Source organism: Silurus aristotelis, assembly GCF_946808225.1.
Source record: "Silurus aristotelis genome assembly, chromosome: 28".
NCBI lineage: Eukaryota > Metazoa > Chordata > Actinopteri > Siluriformes > Siluridae > Silurus > Silurus aristotelis.
Genome location: NC_139601.1, coordinates 2,760,835 through 2,782,001, shown reverse-complemented (window position 1 = coordinate 2,782,001; position 21,167 = coordinate 2,760,835). Strand labels below are relative to the sequence as shown.

The 21,167-nt window shown below is 43.8% G+C and overlaps 1 long non-coding RNA gene across 2 annotated transcripts in view; it reads left to right on the top strand.

Moving 5' to 3' along the window:
- The window catches only part of LOC310721640, a 34,048-nt gene extending 15,070 nt beyond the window's left edge, over nt 1–18,978 (top strand). Inside the window, exons 1-5 of one of the 2 annotated variants that reach the window (XR_014532154.1) lie at nt 14,360–15,470; nt 15,734–15,803; nt 15,912–16,207; nt 17,505–17,688; nt 18,526–18,976. This is a non-coding gene — a long non-coding RNA (uncharacterized lncRNA). Of the gene's footprint in view, nt 1–14,359; nt 15,471–15,733; nt 15,804–15,911; nt 16,208–17,504; nt 17,689–18,525 lie in introns of those variants that run through there. The other variant, XR_014532153.1, reaches the window with a different exon arrangement.
- Nucleotides 18,979–21,167: the final 2,189 nt, after the last annotated feature.

Sequence of the window (21,167 nt, the reverse complement as noted above, 5' to 3'; positions counted from 1 at the left end):
CGTTATACCAATGTGTTTTTTTTTTTCCTAATAGTCGGATGGGTTTAGCGCCGCAAGCGCATTCATCCCCGCCGTCCCCTCGGCTGTATTTGAACTTCTAACACGTGACACACACGTCTAAATAGAAAAAAGCGACAGAGCGGCCCAGGTGCACTCTTTCTTCACACCTTACACAACTCTAAAACAAACAAACAAGCAACGCTTTCTTTTCTCCCTTCTAGTTTTTCAGCTGTGCCAGAGTCTTCTTTCCAGCAGATGCACAAGATCCATCAAGCCGTGGTGTGTGTGCTAACTGAGTGTGTGTGCTGAGTGAGTGTGTGTGTGCTGTGCTGAGTGAGTGTGTTGTCTTACTGAAAGGCCGTGACACGTACACTGATGCCTAATCCCTCCTGCACTTTTCTCCGTGGCATATTTTGAGAAGCATCAACTCCTTTCCTGCCTAGTCCGTTGCGGCTCTTGACAAGCTGAACTTATCGCCGCTATTGAGCTCGCGGTTAAACTTTGACCCTGACTTCCAGGTGTCCCGTTTTGGTGAAACACACACCTGTGCGGTAGGGCTTTGACTGGAATGCCTGAATTGGGTTTTTGTCTTCATGACTGACATTTTCGAACGAATTCTGAGGTAATTTTGAAAGGTTTTCAACACCTTCAAAACCCAAGGTGTCGCCACTGACAAATCCGTGACACGTTTTCTTCAAACTCGAGAATTTTAGAACCTTTTGACATTGCAACCCACTTCAGAACTACCTCAGACTGCTTTGTTTTTTTGCAGATTATCACAACTTCTAGAATTGAAACAATTACTCTGGTCTAAAATGGTGGTTAGATACAACGGAAGCTCAGATTTAGACTTTGAAACAAGAATGGAAGGTATATAGCTTAACTAGCATGTAAACTAGCAAGGACAGCATAAAACAGTCTATTCTACCTCAGAGAAACTATCAAGACTAATTCTTCAATTTGAAAAGAAATTCAAAATGCCGACTTTTAATTTCATAAATGACTGACAGCTACAACAACAAGAGCAAACAAAACAAAACCTAGCATGCTAGGCAGCTATTTACTTATTGCTAATTATTCATTTAGCTTGTTTCATGACTGACACTTAGATCATGTCAATCATGGAAATTTGGCAATTCTAAAAGTACAATATCCATTATGGTGAAAACTGGCACAACCAAATAGAGGAAAAAAAGCATGCTAACAAACTAATTATCTATGGCTAATAAGTTAGTCAGTTAATCAGTTAGCATTAACTTGTTTACATGGGAAAAAGGCCCTTCTTGCTCAATTGTATGCAGGAACATTTAGATAACATCCTTCTTGGTGAATGACTTAATAATAAAAAAGTTAAATATTTGTTTTTTGTAAAGTCTGACTGACTGAATCAGCAAAGAGAAAAGCTAGCATGCTTGCAGCTATTTAGTTAGCAGTACTTTCTAGTTTGTTAGCGGGAGCCTTTAACAATTTATGCTAATTCATAATTAAAGACTCTTATTATTATTTTTTTAAACATACCTACAGCCTTGAAATAGATAAGCTGCAGTTTGTGTTTTCACCGACACAGGTTTATAGAGTACAGAGGGATTTTCTAAAGGCTCTTGAAGTAGTGCTGCTCCGTTAATAAGGGTTCTCGCCGTGAAATTAGAACGATTTTCATGCGTTATGGTACAAACAACAGTAAAATGTAATCAAAATCATGCTTCACGGTCCTAATGGTTTTCATCTGTGAAAGAAAAATGAAATATAATATCATAACTGCATGCCTACGGTCAGAACTTTATGCAAAAATGAACTGTAAAGGCTTTATCTCTGTAGCTGGAGATCAAATCAAAGGGAAAAAGTACCTTTGGGGTCCTGAACATTAAATGTATCTAAATTGATCAGGGCCTGATAGAGATCAGCTTTGAAAACATGTGTGTGTGTGTGTGTGTGTGTGTGTGTGTGTGTGTGTGTGTGTGTGTGTGTGTGTTGTGTGTATGTGTGTGTACACACCCCTGGGGCTCACTTCCTCCCCTGTTTCTAAATGAACTGTGTAATATTTTAAACATGTCTGACCTGGAGGTGCATGGTGCAATCCAACATGTGCTGCACATCAAGTGCTTCACTGTGCACCCGTGTACATGCACATGCATACACACACACACACACACACACACACACACACACACACACACACACACACACACACACACACACACTCACTACACAGACATGTGTAAACACTCATACACCCTAAATCTAATATAAATCCCCAAGTAAATACACCAACACACACACACACACACACACCATACAGAACACATGCTTAAGGCTTTATGGTATGTGGATAAATGAGTCCATAGTTGCAAAGTGGCTGTTTACAGCTAAACATGCTGATTTATTATTGTGAAGGAAATGAGCATGCATGGTGAACACACACACAAACACACACACAAATGTTTTGAGCCTTTTTCCTTCTGTATCGCAAGAACGAACACACATTTTTTCCTTGATTCAGCTTCATGAATGAATAAATCCATAAAAGGTAACTGTGCTTTTAAAGCTGAGGTCCCCAACCACAGGGCCGTGGAAAAGTTGCTCTCGGGTCACAAGATTGTTCTGGGGAAAATGTCTATAGATATGAAGCTGGAATATTTATTGTGCATTTTACCCTTCAGGAGCCAATATTCACATTCACATACAGCGTATTATTACTACTCTGACTTCTCGTGGCCCAGCTGTGCGTGTGAGTGTGTGTGTGTTTAGGGTTTATATATGTAATTTTGGATAGTGGCTTTGAAAGGGCAAAGCACCCATTTAATAACACCGCGTCATATCTATAAACATTTTCCCTCAGAACGTTCTTGTGACCCGGGAGCAGCTCTTGAAAGGCCTGGTCCTGGTTCATGACCCAGTGTTTAGAGACCTCCACTTTACAGCAATCTGCTAACAATTACAGTTTCTTTTTTGTATTTAAAGAATGACTTTTTTCCATTTAGACTGTTGTTACCTCTCCTTGAACTGCCACCTTAACGTGGTGGAGGGGTTTGAGTACCCGAATGACCCTAGGAGCTATGTTGTCCGGGGCTATATGACCCTGGTAGGGTCTCCCAAGGCAAACAGGTCCTGGGCGACGGGTCAGACTAAGAGCGGTTCAAAACCCCTTATGAGAGATACTACATCAGGGACCGTGACGTCGCCTGGTATGGCGCAGCCGGGGCCCCACCCTGGAGCCAGGCCCGGGGTTGGGGCTCGTATGCGAGCGCCTGGTGGCCGGGCCTTCCCCCACAGGGTCCGGCCGGGCTCAGCCCGAAGGAGCGACGTGGGGCCGCCTTCCAGTGGGCTCACCACCTGCAGGAGGGACCGTAAGGGGCCGGTGCTAAGAGGATCGGGCAGCAGTCGAAGGCGGAGGCCTCGACAACCCGATCCCTGGACACGGAAGCTAGCTCTAGGGATGTGGAATGTCACCTCGCTGGCGGGGAAGGAACCTGAGATTGTGCGTGAGGTTGAGAGGTTCCGACTAGAGATAGTCGGGATCACCTCTACGCACGGCCTGGGCTCTGGAACCACACTCCTCGAGAGAGGATGGACTCTTTACAACTCTGGAGCTGCACATGGTGAAAGGCGTCGGGCTGGTGTGGGTTTGCTTATAGCCCCCCAGCTCAGCCGCCATGTGTTGGAGTTTACCCCGGTGAACGAGAGGGTCGTTTCCCTGCGACTACGGGTCGGGGATAGGTCTCTCACTGTCGTGTGTGCCTGATCTGAACCCGAGCGGTGTTCAGTTATTGGACTTCTGTGCTAGTTACAGTTTGTCCATAACGAACACCATGTTCAAGCATAAGGGTGTCCATCAGTACACGTGGCACCAGGACACCCTAGGCCGTAGGTCGATGATCGACTTTGTGGTCGTTTCATCTGACCTGCGGCCGTATGTCTTGGACACTCGGGTAAAGAGAGGGGCGGAGCTGTCAACTGATCACCACCTGGTGGTGAGTTGGATCCGATGGCGGGGGAGGAAGCTGGACAGACTCGGCAGACCCAAGCGTACTGTGAGGGTCTGCTGGGAACGTTTGGCCGAGCCTCCTGTCAGAGAGATCTTCAACTCCCACCTCCGGCGGAGCTTTGACCAGATCCCGAGGGAGGCCGGAGATATTGAGTCCGAGTGGACCATGTTCTCCACCTCCATTGTCGAAGCGGCCGCTCGGAGCTGTGGCAGTAAGGTCTCCGGTGCCTGTCGAGGCGGCAATCCCCGAACCCAGTGGTGGAAACCGGAAGTAAGGGATGCCGTCAAGCTGAAGAAGGAGTCCTACCGGGCCTGGTTGGCTTGTGGGACTCCTGAGGCAGCTGACGGGTACCGGCAGGCCAAGCGAACTGCAGCCCGGGTGGTTATCGAGGCAAAAACTCGGGCCTGGGAGGAGTTCGGTGAGGCCATGGAGAAGGACTATCGGCTGGCCTCGAAGAGATTCTGGCAAACCGTCCGGTGCCTCAGGAGGGGAAAGCGGTGCCCCACCAATGCTGTTTACAGTAGAGGTGGGGAGCTGTTGACCTCAACTGGGGATGTCGTTGGACGGTGGAAGGAATACTTCGAGGATCTCCTCAATCCCGCCGTCACGTCTTCCATTGAGGAAGCAGAGGCTGAGGGCTCAGAGGCGGACTCGTCCATCACCCAAGCTGAAGTCACCGAGGTAGTAAAGAAACTCCTCGGTGGCAAGGCACCGGGGGTGGATGAGATCCGCCCTGAGTACCTCAAGTCTCTGGATGTTGTGGGGCTGTCTTGGCTGACACGCCTCTGCAGCATCGCGTGGCGGTCGGGGACAGTGCCTCTGGAATGGCAGACCGGGGTGGTGGTCCCTCTTTTTAAGAAGGGGGACCGGAGGGTGTGTTCCAACTATAGGGGGATCACACTTCTCAGCCTACCTGGGAAAGTCTATGCCAGGGTACTGGAGAGGAGAATACGGCCGATAGTAGAACCTCGGATTCAGGAGAAACAATGTGGTTTTCGTCCAGGCCGTGGAACACTGGACCAGCTCTATACCCTCTACAGGGTGCTGGAGGGTTCATGGGAGTTTGCCCAACCAGTCCACATGTGCTTTGTGGATTTGGAAAAGGCATTCGACTGTGTCCCTCGCGGCGGCCTGTGGAGGGTGCTCCGGGAGTATGGGATCGGGGGCCCTTTACTAAGGGCTGTCCGGTCCCTGTATGACCGATGCAGGAGCTTGGTTCGCATTGCCGGCAGTAATTTAGACTTGTTCCCGGTGCATGTTGGACTCCGGCAGGGCTGCCCTTTGTCACCGGTTCTGTTCATAATTTTTATGGACAGAATTTCTAGGCGCAGCCAGGGGTCGGAGGGTGTCCGGTTTGGTGACGACACGATTTCGTCTTTGCTCTTTGCAGATGATGTTGTCGTGTTGGCTTCATCAGACCAGGGCCTTCAGCATGCACTGGGACGGTTTGCAGCGGAGTGTGAAGCGGCTGGGATGAGAATCAGCACCTCCAAATCCGAGGCCATGGTCCTCAGTCGGAAAAGGGTGGCTTGCCCACTTCAGGTTGGTGGGGAGTTCCTGCCGCAAGTGGAGGAGTTTAAGTATCTTGTGGTTTTGTTCACGAGTGAGGGAAGGGTGGAACGGGAGATTGACAGACGGATCGGTGCAGCTTCTGCAGTAATGCGGTCGATGTACCGGTCTGTCGTGGTGAAGAAGGAGCTGAGCCGCAAGGCGAAACTCTCGATTTACCGGTCAATCTACGTTCCTACTCTCACCTATGGTCATGAGCTCTGGGTCATGACCGAAAGGACAAGATCCCGGATACAGGCGGCCGAAATGTGCTTTCTCCGCAGGGTGGCTGGGCGATCCCTTAGAGATAGGGTGAGAAGCTCAGTCACTCGGGAGGAGCTCAGAGTAGATACGCTGCTCCTCCACATCGAGAGGGGTCAGCTGAGGTGGCTCGGGCATCTGTTCCGGATGCCTCCTGGACGCCTTCCTGGGAAGGTGTTCCGGGCGCGTCCCACTGGGAGGAGACCCCGGGGAAGACCTAGGACACGCTGGAGAGACTATGTCTCCCGGCTGGCCTGGGAACGCCTTGGTGTCCCCCCGGAAGAGCTGGAAGAAGTGTCTAGGGAGAGGGAAGTCTGGGCATCTTTGCTTAGACTGCTGCCCCCGCGACCCGGCATCGGATAAGCGGGAGAAGATGGATGGATGGATGGACTGTTACATTTAATGTTGTAAAACATCCATAAAATAATTAAGTTTAATCCTGTTATCATTTGAATTTTAAAGCTTTTTTTTACAAGTCTTTGCTGATTTAGAAAACATAACGTAACACGCGTGCGATATTTGAAGGGTCCAATTCCGAGCCTGGTGGAGATTCCGCTCGATATCGAACTTGGCCCTGAATCCAAGCTTTCATTCTTTTATTGCTGTGCTTGTGTACAGGATGAAGCAGAGCAGTGTGTAATCAATCCGTTTAAGTGCAATACGCCGAGTTGTTAGGTTTGAGAGGTCAATTAGACAGCACAGGGAGAAGTGTCGCACATTGTCGCACTGTGTGGATGTGTGAGGGTGTATTTTGAGAGTGTATGGGGAGCACATCGTAGAGGGGCGGTGAATTCAATTAATTTTTCATGATGGTGTCACCTCTGCTATGGGCAGCAGCGAGAGATCAGCGTCTGCCCTTCAACACGGCTGAGGACCCGGTTAATAATTTAGAGTCAAACTGTCGATCATCGTGTGCCGCCCAGGAGAGAATCGCGTGTGTGTGTGTGTGGATCTTTATGTAGATTATGAACTGAGTGGCCTATGATAAAGATGGACCGAACTTATTTAAGTTGAGTCTCATTATAACAACTTTTGTGCAGTTCAGAATTCAAAACGCTCTCTCCCACATGCAAATGTCGATCTCTTTGCATAACTCATTTGCATAAAGAGTTAATGTTAGGGTTATGGGGCGGAGTTACTTTTACTGAAAACAGACACCTTTATGTAAAACATGTTTTGCTTCAGGCGTGGAGGCTTTCCGAAAGCTTAGCATGTGTCTTTTTATCCCTTTAGTTTTACATTTACACATTTTGGATTTAAACAACAGTTCATTCATTTATTAGACGTCCATGTGCGATTTACAAGAAGACTGTGAGTTTTTCCATATGCTCTTTAAGGGTACCAAACTGACCCACCTGCTCTGAGGGGGTTCCTGAGTTGGTCCCTGAAATTGTTCCTAGTGCGTCTTTACAGATTAAGTGTGTTCCTTTAGGTCCATCTCTACTCTCTAGGACGGATTGAGTACTTTGTAAACTGTTACCCCCTAACCAGGGATTTTCATACACAACAGGTTTGAATTAAATACTGATAAAATAATGACGAAAGAAGAATTCAGAGGAAAATCTGATCTGTTCGAGCTCTTGGGACGGCTATGGCTGCTAAACAAACAACCACTCTTTACAACCGTAATGAGCAGAAAAGCATCTGAGAACACAGGACCTGTTGGACACAGCAGTAGGCTACTTTATTTCCTGTCAACCACGAACAGGCATCTGATGCTACATTGGACATTGGATGACTATGAGCTTTCTGAGCTTCAACTACCATGACTGAAGTCTATTTGGTTCTCTTTAATGTACTAGATGTATTTAATTTATTGTACAAATCTAGTTTGGTGAGTGCCAAAACAGAAAACACATGTTTGAGCTTTTATATGATGAAAATCTTGCATATGGGTATATGGATATACATCTCATAATCAAGTCAAGTTTATTTCTATAGCGCTTCTCACAACAGACATTGTCTCAAAGCAGCTTTACAGAATTTAACAGTTAAGGTAAACGATGTGTATTTATCACAGAATTATTATTATTGTATTTCAAGGTATTATGTACAGTTTGTTTATTCCCTCCTGATCATGACAGTAACAGCAGATGCTTTTTTTCCTGTCCTAATAACCAAATGTCTTCCAAAGAAAATGCTTTCGGACAGCAGACAAACTGCTTACGTTGTGTAAAGCATCACATTTAAACCGCCGAACTCTTTATTCGAATCGTTTTGTTTGGGTGGCCCTTTGAATCGAGCTTTTAACAGCTGCTGTCTGAATAGACTCTAATGGATTAATCAATGTGTGTGTGTGTGTGTGTGTGTGTGTGTGTGTGTGTGTGTGTGTGTGTGTGTGAGTGTGAGTGTGGACCAGTCTTCCCATGTGAGCAATGGAAGCAGACCGGGAGTATAACCTTCTCTCACAGAAGTGTCACATATGATACTTCCTAAAGCCCAAAGCCAAATATTATCTGATCTCTCTCTCTCTCCCTTCCTCTCTCTTTCTCTCGCTCTCTCACTCTTTTTGGTAGATGGCAGGATCCCTTCTCTCCTCTCTCCCACCTCTCCCTCTCATCTTCCAGCTGATCGGCACTTTTTCCCCTATTAACCCAGTAGAAGTGTTCGATTACAAGAACACGCATCACGGCCGATTTGTGTTCGAGCGCCTTCTTAAAATACACGGCTTTGCCCGGCGACACTCAGCGTTTAGAAACTACACCTTTAACCTTTCCAACATCACACGGCGCTCTTTAATAGAGACGAGGAGGACCGAGTGTGCCGTATATGTGGTATACTCCGCAGAGCTTTAATCTTTAATCAGTGTTCCAGCGTTCAGGAGGTTCCTAAAAAAGGTCTTGGTAAGATGATCGGACCAAACGTATCACAACGAACCCCTGCGATATATACGTGTGTATATTTACGGTATTTCTCCCCACACTTGAACTTTTGTGACGACCTAAAGTTGGGTCAGTACATGGTCAAAGTACTTTTGGCTGTAATTGTAGCTGCAAGCTGCTTCGGGAAATGCCTCGATCAGGTCGGCACATGTGTATCCAGATGTTTCTACCCGCTCTCCAGCTAAGTTGCTGTCAGATTGTCTGGATTTTTGTAACAAATTTTGCCACAGGTTGAAGTCTGTGCTTTGTCTAATCATTCAGTTTCCTGGTTTTTACCCACTCCAGTGTAACTTTGATGGTTTTGTTTGTTGTATATCCGGTTGGAAGGTGAACCCTCAGTTCTTTCTTCAAAGGTTGTCCTCTTTTGGACTCCACCCATCACCCTCAGCTGTCCCAGGTGATCAAAAGCATCTCTTTATTATGATGCCTCCACCACCATGCTTCACACAGGGGCTCAATAGCTCTCGTCATATCTGAACATTTTTACCGTACATGCTCGCCGATTCACCAACGCGTCTTTAAGGCAAACTTTGTTTTTGTTTTTTTCTGTTTCTTGCCACCTTGCCAACAGTTTGTCCTTGGAACAAATTCTCCCAGGCTCTCCCGTTTCACCATTAGATCTCTCTATCAGGAATATACCTGATAAGAGCCACCGGACCACATCTTTCATCAGCCCTTGCATGTCACATGACCTAGTTACATGTCACTGATCGCTCACACCTGTTCCTTATTACCCTTAGCATGTATGTTTCTCATGTCCCACCTTGCACTTCCCAGCTTGTCTCACGTTTCATGGTTGTTGACTCCTGTTAAAATTGTTGTGTATGTGTCAGATTATTTGATGTTTTCTCTTAAAGTTTCTATGTTCTGTATATTCACATTGACATTATATTTACTTGTATCCTTGACATTAAACCACCTTCTCCAGCTTTGTCTTAGTTACTTTGGAGACTTGGTTTGCCAAATGCTGCTCGAAACTTTTGAAGACTTTGTTTTTAACCTTTTTTTTTATATAGATTCTTGGTCTTTATGATGATTAATTAATTAATTGGGAATGTTTACAATTTTAATAAACTCAAGTTGACCACATTGAACTGATAAAAGACCAAAATGTAGGGCTTTCAAAGCAATGGGCTGAATATTGATATATTGCAATTAAATAAGGTAATATCTGTCAAATTATCAAATTTATGTCATTCATTGAACTCTATTAACATGTGGTTGTATTCTTTATCAGCAAACCATTTAATTTTACACATAGCCCCATATCTTTGCCTTTTATAAAACTAAAATATATTTCAGGTTAACGCCAGTGATACTGTTCACAAGTTCCTCCTGGATGTCTGTGTTGAGCCTACTCAGCGTTTTGCCTCAGATCCTTCGCTAAGCGCTCTGCTATCTCTGCTATTAGCGTCAAGGGAATCGTTCTGACTTTGGATCTTTCCTAAGTACAAACACAGGGATTTCCCAATCGTTAAGTATTTTGTTTCTGTTTTTTTAACCATGGCGAAAAGCTTTAGCAGAAAAAAAAAGGACGGATTTTTAACGCTACAGCCCCTTCTCCCAGAATGCACCGTTCCACTCTGTGTCATCGATGGAGGACTTTTATCCAATCGGGCCGGAATTAATCGTGCTGCAGCGTCGCTTTATTTTGGCAGCACTTTGCCTCCTACACATCTCCATCCCTTAGCTGTTTATAGCTGCAGAACAGGACATGGCATAGCATCTCTGCAAGCTGTACGGTAAATCAGAACGGACGGCTTGTATAGAAAGGCGGATTAGCTCGCCAAATGTGCAAATTGGGCCACACTTGAAAAACAGCATGGAGTCGATTCAAGATTTAACTCTGACCATGTGGATATGAGATTATGAAGTCCATAGTGCTCTTTGAGCTGATCGGGTCAAAGTGAATTTTATAATAGTTTTTTTTTATTTTCGTGAAAATCATCCTCATTTTTGCATTATTCTTTCTTTCTTTCTTTCTTTCTTTCTTTCTTTCTTTCTTTCTTTCTTTCTTTCTTTCTTTCTTTCTTTCTTTCGAATTAGAATAGGAAAAGAAAAGAACAAGGACAGTCAAAATATTAGTAATAATCTAAATTATAGGAACAAATCAAAGTAATGGGACGTACAAACTGCCTCGCCGGATAATCCAAAAAACGGCATGTAAAACTTGACTTAAAAAAGGCGAAGTTCATTCGGGAGCAATTTGAAGCAAACAGGAAAAAAACTGAGAAAACAGTCAAAAGAACAGGAAACAGAGAGCTAAAAATCCTAGGGAACTGAGTGTATAATTTGTGAAGTGGACCCTTATAAAGGGGGGAAACAACAAAAAAAAACACACCAAATGGAAACAAAGAGGAATTGGCATTAAAAGTCTGGTGATTGGGAAGAAGGGAGCACGGTCTTTACTTGGAGTTGGAGATGGCCATGTTCGTTGTTTTGACTCAAAACAGGATTTGTGTGATATTATGCAGTTTCTTTCTTTCTTTCTTTCTTTCTTTCTTTCTTTCTTTCTTTCTTTCTTTCTTTCTTTCTTTCTTTCTTTCTTTCAATCATATTAGCCTACAAATTTCTAACAATGCTAATATAGTTACATAGTTAAACTGTTAATGGAGGGGGGCAGGTTTAATGTCTTTTTTCCTTGTGACTTTATTAGTATGAAATTAAAGAGAAATCCAGACATCTGCCTTTCCTTGTTTGAATTAGTGCAAAATGTGTCATGATTTGCTAACACACACACTCTCTCTCTCTCTCTCTCTCTCTCTCTCTCTCTCTCTCAGGTGGTGTTAACAGATAAAAAGTTCTGCTTGTCTGTTACTCTCCTTTACTTCCTTGTCATTGCACAGATACGGTCCTGACATGCTTTCTGAGTCGCTTGTTTTAACACCTAGTGTCTGATTTCTTACCTCTCTCACTTGCCTGTACGAACCCGCCTGCTCAGGAGGGCTCGCTCACCTCCCCCAGAAAAAAATAAATAAATAAATAACTGAACGGATTCTGAAGTTCACCCGTTGCCAAGATCCACCTGGCAGGCCTGCCTAACCTTAGGGGTTTCAAATTCCTGTGAGCTGAAAGAGAAGTGCTTGTTTGATTAAACTGACCCGGTCCTGATGGCTCGGAGCGTCCGGGGGGAACGCTCGTCGTTAGGTGCCGACAAATTGCTCGTGTGAAGTGGAACAACTGGGGATTTGCTTTGAATCCCCGACGAGGTTGTTTATCCGTCCACGTTTGCTAAAAGAAACATATCCTTTCCATACGTTTAGGTCGTCTTCGAACGTAACGCCATACACGGAACCCCGAACTCGCTTTAGCGACTACGCGTTCCCGCCAAAACAAAAAAAGGGACAACGCGGAATTCCAGGTGCCGCGTTTCTCCCCGAGCACGTGTTAGTAACGCTGGAGGAAAGTGTGCTGAGCTGTGCAAGCGCTGAACTTTTGGCCAGATGCACCTGGCTGTAGCAGACCGACTTGCAGCCATCAGCAGCTCCTGGGATCCATCGCTACACAGTCCAGAACACATGTTCATCTGAGATCGTGTACAGTGTCGCGTATGGAGGAAACAGATCCTGGATTGAAATATGTTCCATAAGACATTTTCAAATAGCGAAACAATCATCTGGCTTCTGACGTTAACGCCGGTGTTCTGTACTTTTCCGTATTGAAATGATCTACATGTAATCATCATGTAATAAAGCACTCGACCATGTGATCTTATAGGAAAGTAATCAATGTTCGAGGTACATTGTTCAGATCTGTGTGTATATGTGTAAGATAGCTAGCTGAATGTCTTAGCAATGTCCGATGTTACCGGAATTTTGGCCATGAACTACATTATCTATCAGCCTCTGCATGTCACATGACTATCACTCACACCTCTTCCTTGTCAACGTTCATTAAGCATACGGATTTCAGTCTCGCACTGCACCCCATAGTTTTCCCTCCATGATTTTCGCTAATTGTAATCCACGTGCACAAGTTATGGTTTTCTCGCTACTTTGGGTTTTCTTTCTTTCGTCCTGTGTTTTGTACAGTTTCTCCTCGAGCACTTTAAATATTTTATTCCTGTCTCTATTTTACGACATTACGGATATCAATTTAATATAACAACCTAATGCCCTTTCTTTTCTCATAACCATGTGCTGTTTTCCCCCCCGGTCATATTTGTTTCATACGTTTATTGATTTGGAGCTGATTGTGTGAACACTAACCGATATACCGTAATAGACTGATGGCCGGAACTCCATGTCCTGGCTAGGAATATTACAGTTTTGGACAGAAGCATCTCGAAAGGCTCGTCTTCTTCGTCTTGGACTCGACAATAATAAAAGCGAGTAACAAGCCTCTGTATGAAGCAGCTGGATGTTGCAATGTGCCAAAACCCAGCCGGTGTTAATGCTGTTACTCGTCCCACAGACAACAAGCGAGCATCGATCTGAGGTAAAAAATTGAAGAAAAAACATCTCCTGGGAGAGTAAAATGAATTGACAGAATGAGAGAGAGAGAGAGAGAGAGAGAGAGAGTATCTTTATTACTTTGGCTGGAGAAGGGTCTGGTGATGTTTCTCAGTATTGTGCGAGTGAGCAGGAGGCCAGAACTGGGGGAGCAGGAAGCAGCACAAGCACCTGTGATTCTCATTGCAGCCCTCATCATCAAGACACACATTGTCCAGCAGCTTTCTACCGATGTTTAAATCCCCTAACTAACTAAGCGTGCTTTCTTCACTCACTCAAGCTACGTCCACATTAATCCGGATAGAGATCTGAAAAGCTTTTCTCGCTTTCAAGCAAAAAAATATGTAATTCTCATCCACATTGAAACACTTGGAAATGTGGAGGGATGGATGACATTGAGATTTAAATTTGCATAGACGATAAAAAACACATTGTGTATAGATGTGACATTTCCCCCAGAATGTTCTTGTGACCTGTTGTGACTCTTCCACAGCCTGGACCTTGTGGTTGTGGGTTATTTTTCTGAGCGGATATTTCTGACTTATTTACTTCATTTTTTTCTTTTTTCTTTTTTTACACACCAATTTATCTGCAGTTTTGTATAATTACCTTAAATACGAGCAAATCCACACATTAAACGAATCAGACTTGGCATAGTACAAAAGTAATGGCACCCTATTAAAAGAGGAATGATACTAGCTTGTATGCAGATCTGATACTGTGCACTGTTGCTTCCCATAAACCAGACCAAAGTAAGAGCCTCCACCCAAGATATAGTTTTACACACACACACACACACACACACACACACACACACACACACACACACACACACACACACACACACACACACACACACCTGTCCATCTCCCCGCGTGCCGTAGTCATGGCAACCCCAAGGGCTGTTCCAGATGTCTCGGAATTATGCAGTCCATCCCAAACACCCCAAACCACCCGACTCCTGGCATGGGATCACAAAATACTCTAAGTTAATGCCCACTGCCTCCAATAAACCCCCACCTGCTTCTAACATGAACTATATCAGGACCTGGAGGGTCAGACACTCAAATCCAATTCCAGACGCTCAGACTTGCGGCATACGCTTTAAAACATGACGCTCTATATCTGGAAATTTTCTTTTATTTATGAGTTAAATGTGTTTCATCATGTCTTTCATATGACCTCTACAGTCATGAGTTACAATTTACAGAGCTCTGACAGACATATATATACAGCTTCGGCCAAATTTAAATGAAATGAAAAATTCACATTATTAAATACATCTTTTTCTTTTCACGGATTGAACTTCACCCAGGCTTTTTTCTGTTGTTTGCTGATAATAATTCAACACGTCCTTATAATTTTCACTGTAGGTAATAAATAATTTAAAGTGTCCCTCGAGGCATATCTGAATAATAAAACAAAAAATAAAGAAAGTAAAAAAAAAAAAAAAAGCAAAGCGAGATGGCATTCCTTTTGTGTTCATTTCCACTGTGTGAACACTGTAACACACAAACACTCTTAACACCCCCCAGATAGCTAACTAGAGTGGTTTTCTCTAGAAATAAATGTATTATTATCAGTAAAGTCGATGGATTTACTCTAGTGTCAAAGAGGCGGATTGAAAATTCAGTAGAATGCGATCTGCTCGAGAGACATGACGAATTGGACAAAGAAATAGATGCAGTGTTATTTTTAGTTATAATGCAAGGTTAGAATGTCGGTACTGAAATGTTTTAGATGCTGTAAACCTGTGCACTGTATTAGCTTCCTTAGAAATCTCCAATGAATTTTTGTTCTTGGGTATTCTCACTTCGCTCTATGCGGCGATCTGATTGGCCGAGAGCTTGGCGCTATCCCGTCTGTGGGATTGTTTTCCAGAAAACTACCTTGTTGTAGAAATCCTTGTGGTACAGCGTCACCCATACAGGTCCAATGTGAATTAGTTTAATGAGGCGTTCATGCAAACCCTCGGCCTACAAAAGTTGCCCCAGGAAAGATGAGGTGTTGTCCAGGGTGAGGTCCGAGGCCTGTTTGCTTGCCCTTTGGTCAGCAAGTGGTCCAGCTATGTGTATGTCTGCTTTTATGTGTGTGCTTTGTTTGCTTTGGCAGTTGCGAGAACATCCATCAGAGCACCTGCCACCGAGGCGTGTGTGAAGGCCAGGCGCGCCGGCGTAGGCCCACGTGCCACCAGCCGCACCCTAAAGGGGTGACAATGGCTCTGTCCTCACCCCCATTACCGCCTCCTCACTACCCTCACTCCAACCCACCCGCCTTCCTTAACCCCTCATACTCCCCCCTTCAGCCATGGCCACAGAGAGGGCAAGGAAAAGAAGCAACAGGTGTGTGTTTTTAATAGAGCTCCGTAAAGCAGACGTGTTTTGTCCTGCCTCATGTGGCGCAAGATCGTAAGTTTTAGGACGATCCTTTTCAGTCTGCAGCAATGGAATCAAGCATTCTTTGAGTTTCAGGATTTACTGGTGCACAATGCACGATGTTTGACGTTTTTCATTGTCCTGGTTTTAAAACATTTGAATATTTTTGATAAAAATGTGTGTTTGTAAGAACCTGCCATATCTGTTTATAACTTCTCAAAACAAAACAGATTTGCTGTCATATTAAGTACCGCAGAACTCAGCAGAACGGAGTGTCGTGATCTATGGAATGACACTTTGGTAAGGAAAGATGGTGGAACACACACACACACACACACACACACACACACACACACACACACACACACAGAGTCCTTGTAAAGAGCACTCAGCCATGTGTCCATTCAGGTCTGTCTGGAAGTGCAGTGTGGGTCACAGTGGAGGGTGAGAACCTGAGATAAAGATCGCTCCTGCAGCGACTGACCGGTGAAAAATGCGAGTGGGGTGGAGAGGTTGAGCTGGATCTGCTGTCCCTCGTTGGTGCCAGCGTGAGGACACAGAAGGACACTGAGAGATCTTTCACTCGGCTGTGGCATCTTCCAACACCTGCACTGGTGCGCTTTTGTCCCAGGCTCGCCGTGTGTGCTCGGCCCTACATTAAGGCCACTGTGCAGGAAGGGAACTGGCTTTGTGTGTCTGAATAGGTGAGCTGGTAATGGACTGATAATATCTCCATGACCCCTCTCGCTCCCTCTCGCTCTCGCTCTCTCTCTCTCTCTCTCTCTCTCTCTCTCTCTCTCTCTCTCTCTCTCTCTCTCTCTCTTTTCTCTTTGTCTCTCTTTTTTCTCTGTGTACCTTCTCCCCCTCTCTCTGAACCTCTATCACTCTGCTTTAGTGCTTATTATATTTCTATCTTTGTCACTTTCTTTCTTTCTTTCTTTCTTTCTTTCTTTCTTTCTTTCTTTCTTTCTTTCTTTCTTTCTTTCTTTCTTTCTTTCTTTCTTTCTCTGAAACTCTGTTTCTCTCTCTCTTACTCTCCTCATCTCTCTGTCCTCCTTTCCCTCTTCTCTCTTTCTATCCCTCACTTTCTATCTTTCTGTCTATTTAGTGGTAGTTTGTCTATTTGTCTTTTTTTCTCTTTCACACTGGACAAATATTTTCATCTTTTCTCTCACCATTTCACCTCTCTCTCTCTCTCTCTCTCTCTCTCTCTCTCTCTCTCTCTCTCTCTCTCTCTTTCTCTCTCTCTCTCTCTCTCTCTCTCTCTCTCTCAGGTTGCACACATATTACTCCCAGACCAGACACACACCTGGTCTGAAGTGTTCTCTTCCTCCGTTTTTTAACTCTTTCCCTCCACCCTTCAGCTTTTCCATCTCTTTCTCTCACTATCTCTCTCACTATCTCTCTTTTATTCACACACATTATTTCTTTCACATTCTCTTCTTTCTCTCATTCCCAATACCGTTCCTATTGTCCCTTCCTTGTTCAAGTCTCACACGTTTCCCATCTCTATTTCTGTCTCTATTTACATTCATCTGCTACCATTTTTCTCCACTGGTCACTCAGTTTTTCTCTATACCTCTACAGTCCCTCTCTTTCCATCTCCCCATTGCCTTTTTTTTTTTTTTTTTTAGCTTTTAATCATTTACCCATTGCTCTTCCACTCCCCCCTCTCTATTCATATTAAATAAGATACAATTTAAGACTTTATAACTTGTCTGCTTCGTTTTCCTGTCTCACCTTCCCACCTGTCTTTCTGTCGCTTTTCATGTCTCTGTTCTTTTTCTCACACTGTGCAGTCTGCTTCACTCTTTCCTTTATTTCTGTCTTTCCTCATTTGCATTCATGCTGCTCTGATTTTGTTCCCACTCAAATTACCTCTTTCACTCCGCATTGTGTGTGGCGTGTCCCAGTATGATCTGTTGGTGTGTGTGTGTGTGTGTGTGTGTGTGTGTGTGTGTGTGTGTGTGTGTGTGTGTGGACGTGTAGGTGGACGTGTAGGTGGACGTTGGTGTAGGATCAGGGTGGTGTGGCTCTTTTCCCCTGGGAGTAATCGGCTCTCCTGTCCAGCCCGGCAGCAGACTGCAGACATCAGTGTCTCGTTCTTTCAGCATGTGAGAAGAACTGTTTCTCTTCGCATCTTATGAAAGACTCTCTTTCTTCACCATCTCAAAACCCAGCGCAGGTAATCAGATCCACGGCCACGGCATGTCTACTACACACCCAGCACTCGTCTTTTCACTCCTCTCTCTCTCTCTCTCTCTCTCTCTCTCTCTCTCTCTCTCTCTCTCTCTCTCTCTCGCTCTCTATACTTCTTTTTCTGCCCATATTTATATACCTTAGAGCCCACATTTTATCTCCCGCTCTCTCTCTCTCTCTCTCTCTCTCTCTCTCTCTCTCTCTCTCTCTCTCTCTCTCTCTCATTTTCTTTTTGCTTTTGTTCTAAATAAAACTGTTAATCACACTTTTCTTCTTTTTTCTTTCTGCCTCTTTATCTGCTTCAGAGACTACCTTTATTCTTAATTACTTTTTCCATCTCTTTCCATCTCTTTTCATCTCTCTCTCTCTCTCTCTCTCTCTCTCTCTCTCTCTCTCTCTCTCTCTCTCTCTCTCTCTCTCTCTCTCTCTTTCTCTCTCTCTCTCTGTGTCACATCTACCCACACACACACACACACACACACACACACACACACACACACACACACACACACACACACAAATTCACACACGAATCCATACACACATAGACAGAGTGCAGGTGTCTGATTTTCATTAAAATTGCAAATTGAAGTGGATGCCTCATCAGATAAGATGGAACATTTGGGACTTGGCCCTCCTTCTCCCTCCTTTTCTCTCTCTCTCTCTCTCTCTCTCTCTCTCTCTCTCTCTCTCTCTCTCTCTCTCTCTCTCTCTCCCTCTCTCCCTCTCTCTCTCCCTTCCCTTTCTGTCACTTCCCCTTTTATTTTCCTCCCTCGCTTTCTCTCTCTCTTTTACTCTCTTTTCATCACTTGCACTCTTTTAGGAAGTGGGCCGCTGGAATGGGGCTCGGCTGGAGGACACTAATCTCTCTGATGAGACGCAGCCACGAGGATAACAAATCACCCCTGAGCGAAAATGTAAAGCGTCGGGCAAAATGGCAAGAATCTCATGTTGCGATTGTCGGAGCCATGATTATGTTACACGATACGCATCCCAGAATGTAGTGCCGAGCTTGTGTTCCACTCTCAAGTGTGTTCCTCTGGGAGAACCAGGAGCAAAGCTGTGACGTACTGAACTGAGCCTCACACTCAGTTCTAACTACTGAGTGTCCGTAAACACACTGATAAACTAATCCCTTCTTCATAATGACACATGAATGATCCCGAGTAAATATAAGGTTCAGTCTTCGTTATTAAACATTATTCATGCTTATACAGGATGTCGCGCACATGAAGATGAACACTTTTATGCACTCAGGGTTTCATTCATGTACTCTTGTTCTTTTTCCTTCTTCTTCTTCTTCTTCTTTATTTATTTTTTATAATGAAGCTTTAGTAATTATGCAAAGCCTGTAATTTTGTACTCAGTTATAACATTATCAGGCCAAAGTAAACAAAAAGTATATAAAAAGGTACATTAAAAAGACAGTATATTCATTAATCCATCATTAATCCTTAATGTCCCAAAATGTAATAATAATCAGCTATTTTTTCCTATGTGTAGTATGCTGCCTAATAATAATAATAATATCATCATCATCATCATCATCATCATCATCATTTCAATTCAATTCAATTCATTTTTATTTGTATAGCGCTTTTAACAATGAACATTGTCTCAAAGCAGCTTTACACAGATAATGCTGTGATTAAAAATGAATATGTTCTTTATGAGTAAGTTTGTCCCTGATGATCGAGCCGGTGGCGACTGTGGCAAGGAAAAACTCCCCGAGATGGCATAAGGAAGAAACCTTGAGAGGAACCAGACTCAAGAGGGAACCCATCCTCATCTGGGTTACACCGAATGTCCATTTGTGGCGGGTATACAATGTTGCGGGGTGCAGTGATGATGATCAACATCATCATTCTTTCTTTTATTATTATTATTATTATTATTATTATTATTATTATTATTATTATTATTATACTGTTGTTTTCCTATATGTGGTACGCTGCCTAATAACAATTTGAAAAAATTCTATCTATCTGTCTGTCTGTCTGTCTGTCTATCTGTCTGTCTGTCTGTCTGTCTGTCTGTCTGTCTGTCTGTCTGTCTGTCTGTCCGTCCGTCTGTCTGATTGTCTGATTGTCTGTCCGTCAGAGATCTAATCTGACTTTACTATCGTTTTTATGTATGTATTTATTTCTGTTTCCTTGTGAGTTTTTGCACTATAATAAAGGCCCATAAGGCTACAAAACAACATAAAAGGAAATTGATGAGAAATCTAGAGATGTATATATGTTCAGGAAAGAAAAAAACAAACAGTTTTTGAGTGTTATCAATGCTTTTTTAAAGTCTATATTAGGCCTAACAAAACTCCCATCACTCTGAGACACACACCATGTCTTATATTTATGTTAAGTAGATTAGAGATGCATTAGTGATTAGATGCATGAAACAAACTCTAAATAGGTGCAAAGGCCTTTACTTCACCGTGATTAATGTACATTCAGTTCATCCTGCTCGGCTGTGATGGGGAAAGTAGTCTGAGAGTAAATGAGGCATTTTACAGTTTGTTGAGAAGATGAGGATTAGCAGGGGAGAGTAAAGAGAGAGAGAGAGAGAGAGAGAGAGAGAGAGAGAGAGAGAGAGAGAGAGAGAGAGAGAGAGAGAGAGAGATGGAATCTTGAGACAAGGCAAAATGGTTTTTGTCCCCATGTGAAATGTCACACTAAAATATATGATCTAAATGAACAGACGATTTGCTCCGCATCGAAAAGCAACAGAAGCAACACAGGATGTCTCTGGCTTCCTCATTAGAAAACCTAATCTTTATCCAGTTTCTTCTAAAGCTGCATTGTAACCGTGTGACTGTACCTTTTAGCATCAATGTTCTAGAAAAATGGAATACAGTTAAATTGGACTGAGCTGGCATTTCCTGCCTGAACCTTTCACACCACACAAGCTGTAGAGCTGGAACATCTCAATCCTGCTGGGAAAAAACGACCTGTAGAAACATACAGCAGATCTGCAGGGCTTCTGTCATGCACCTGGTTTTTGTGTGTGTGTGTGTGTGTGTGTGTGTGTGTGTGTGTGTGTGTGTGTGTGTGTGTGTGTGTGTGTGTGGGCAGGGCAGGGTGGAACGCAGCAGCAGCTATGTCAATACCACTGAAATGCGAAAAACAAACAGCTGTCACTCCATGTGGCGTGTTTGCGTGCAGCGTAATGCATTTTTTAAACCCAACAAAACTCAACATTTCTGCACTCTACGTTAATGCCTTAGTTACAACACACAATTACTGCTTCATATACACACACAATTACTGCCTCATACACACAGACACACACACACAATAACTGCCTCATACACACACAAATACTACACACAATTACTGCCTCATATACACACAATTTCTGCCTCTTACACACACAAATACTACACACAATCACTACACACAATTACTGCCTCATACACACAATTACTACACACAATTACTACACACACAATTACTACCTCATACACAC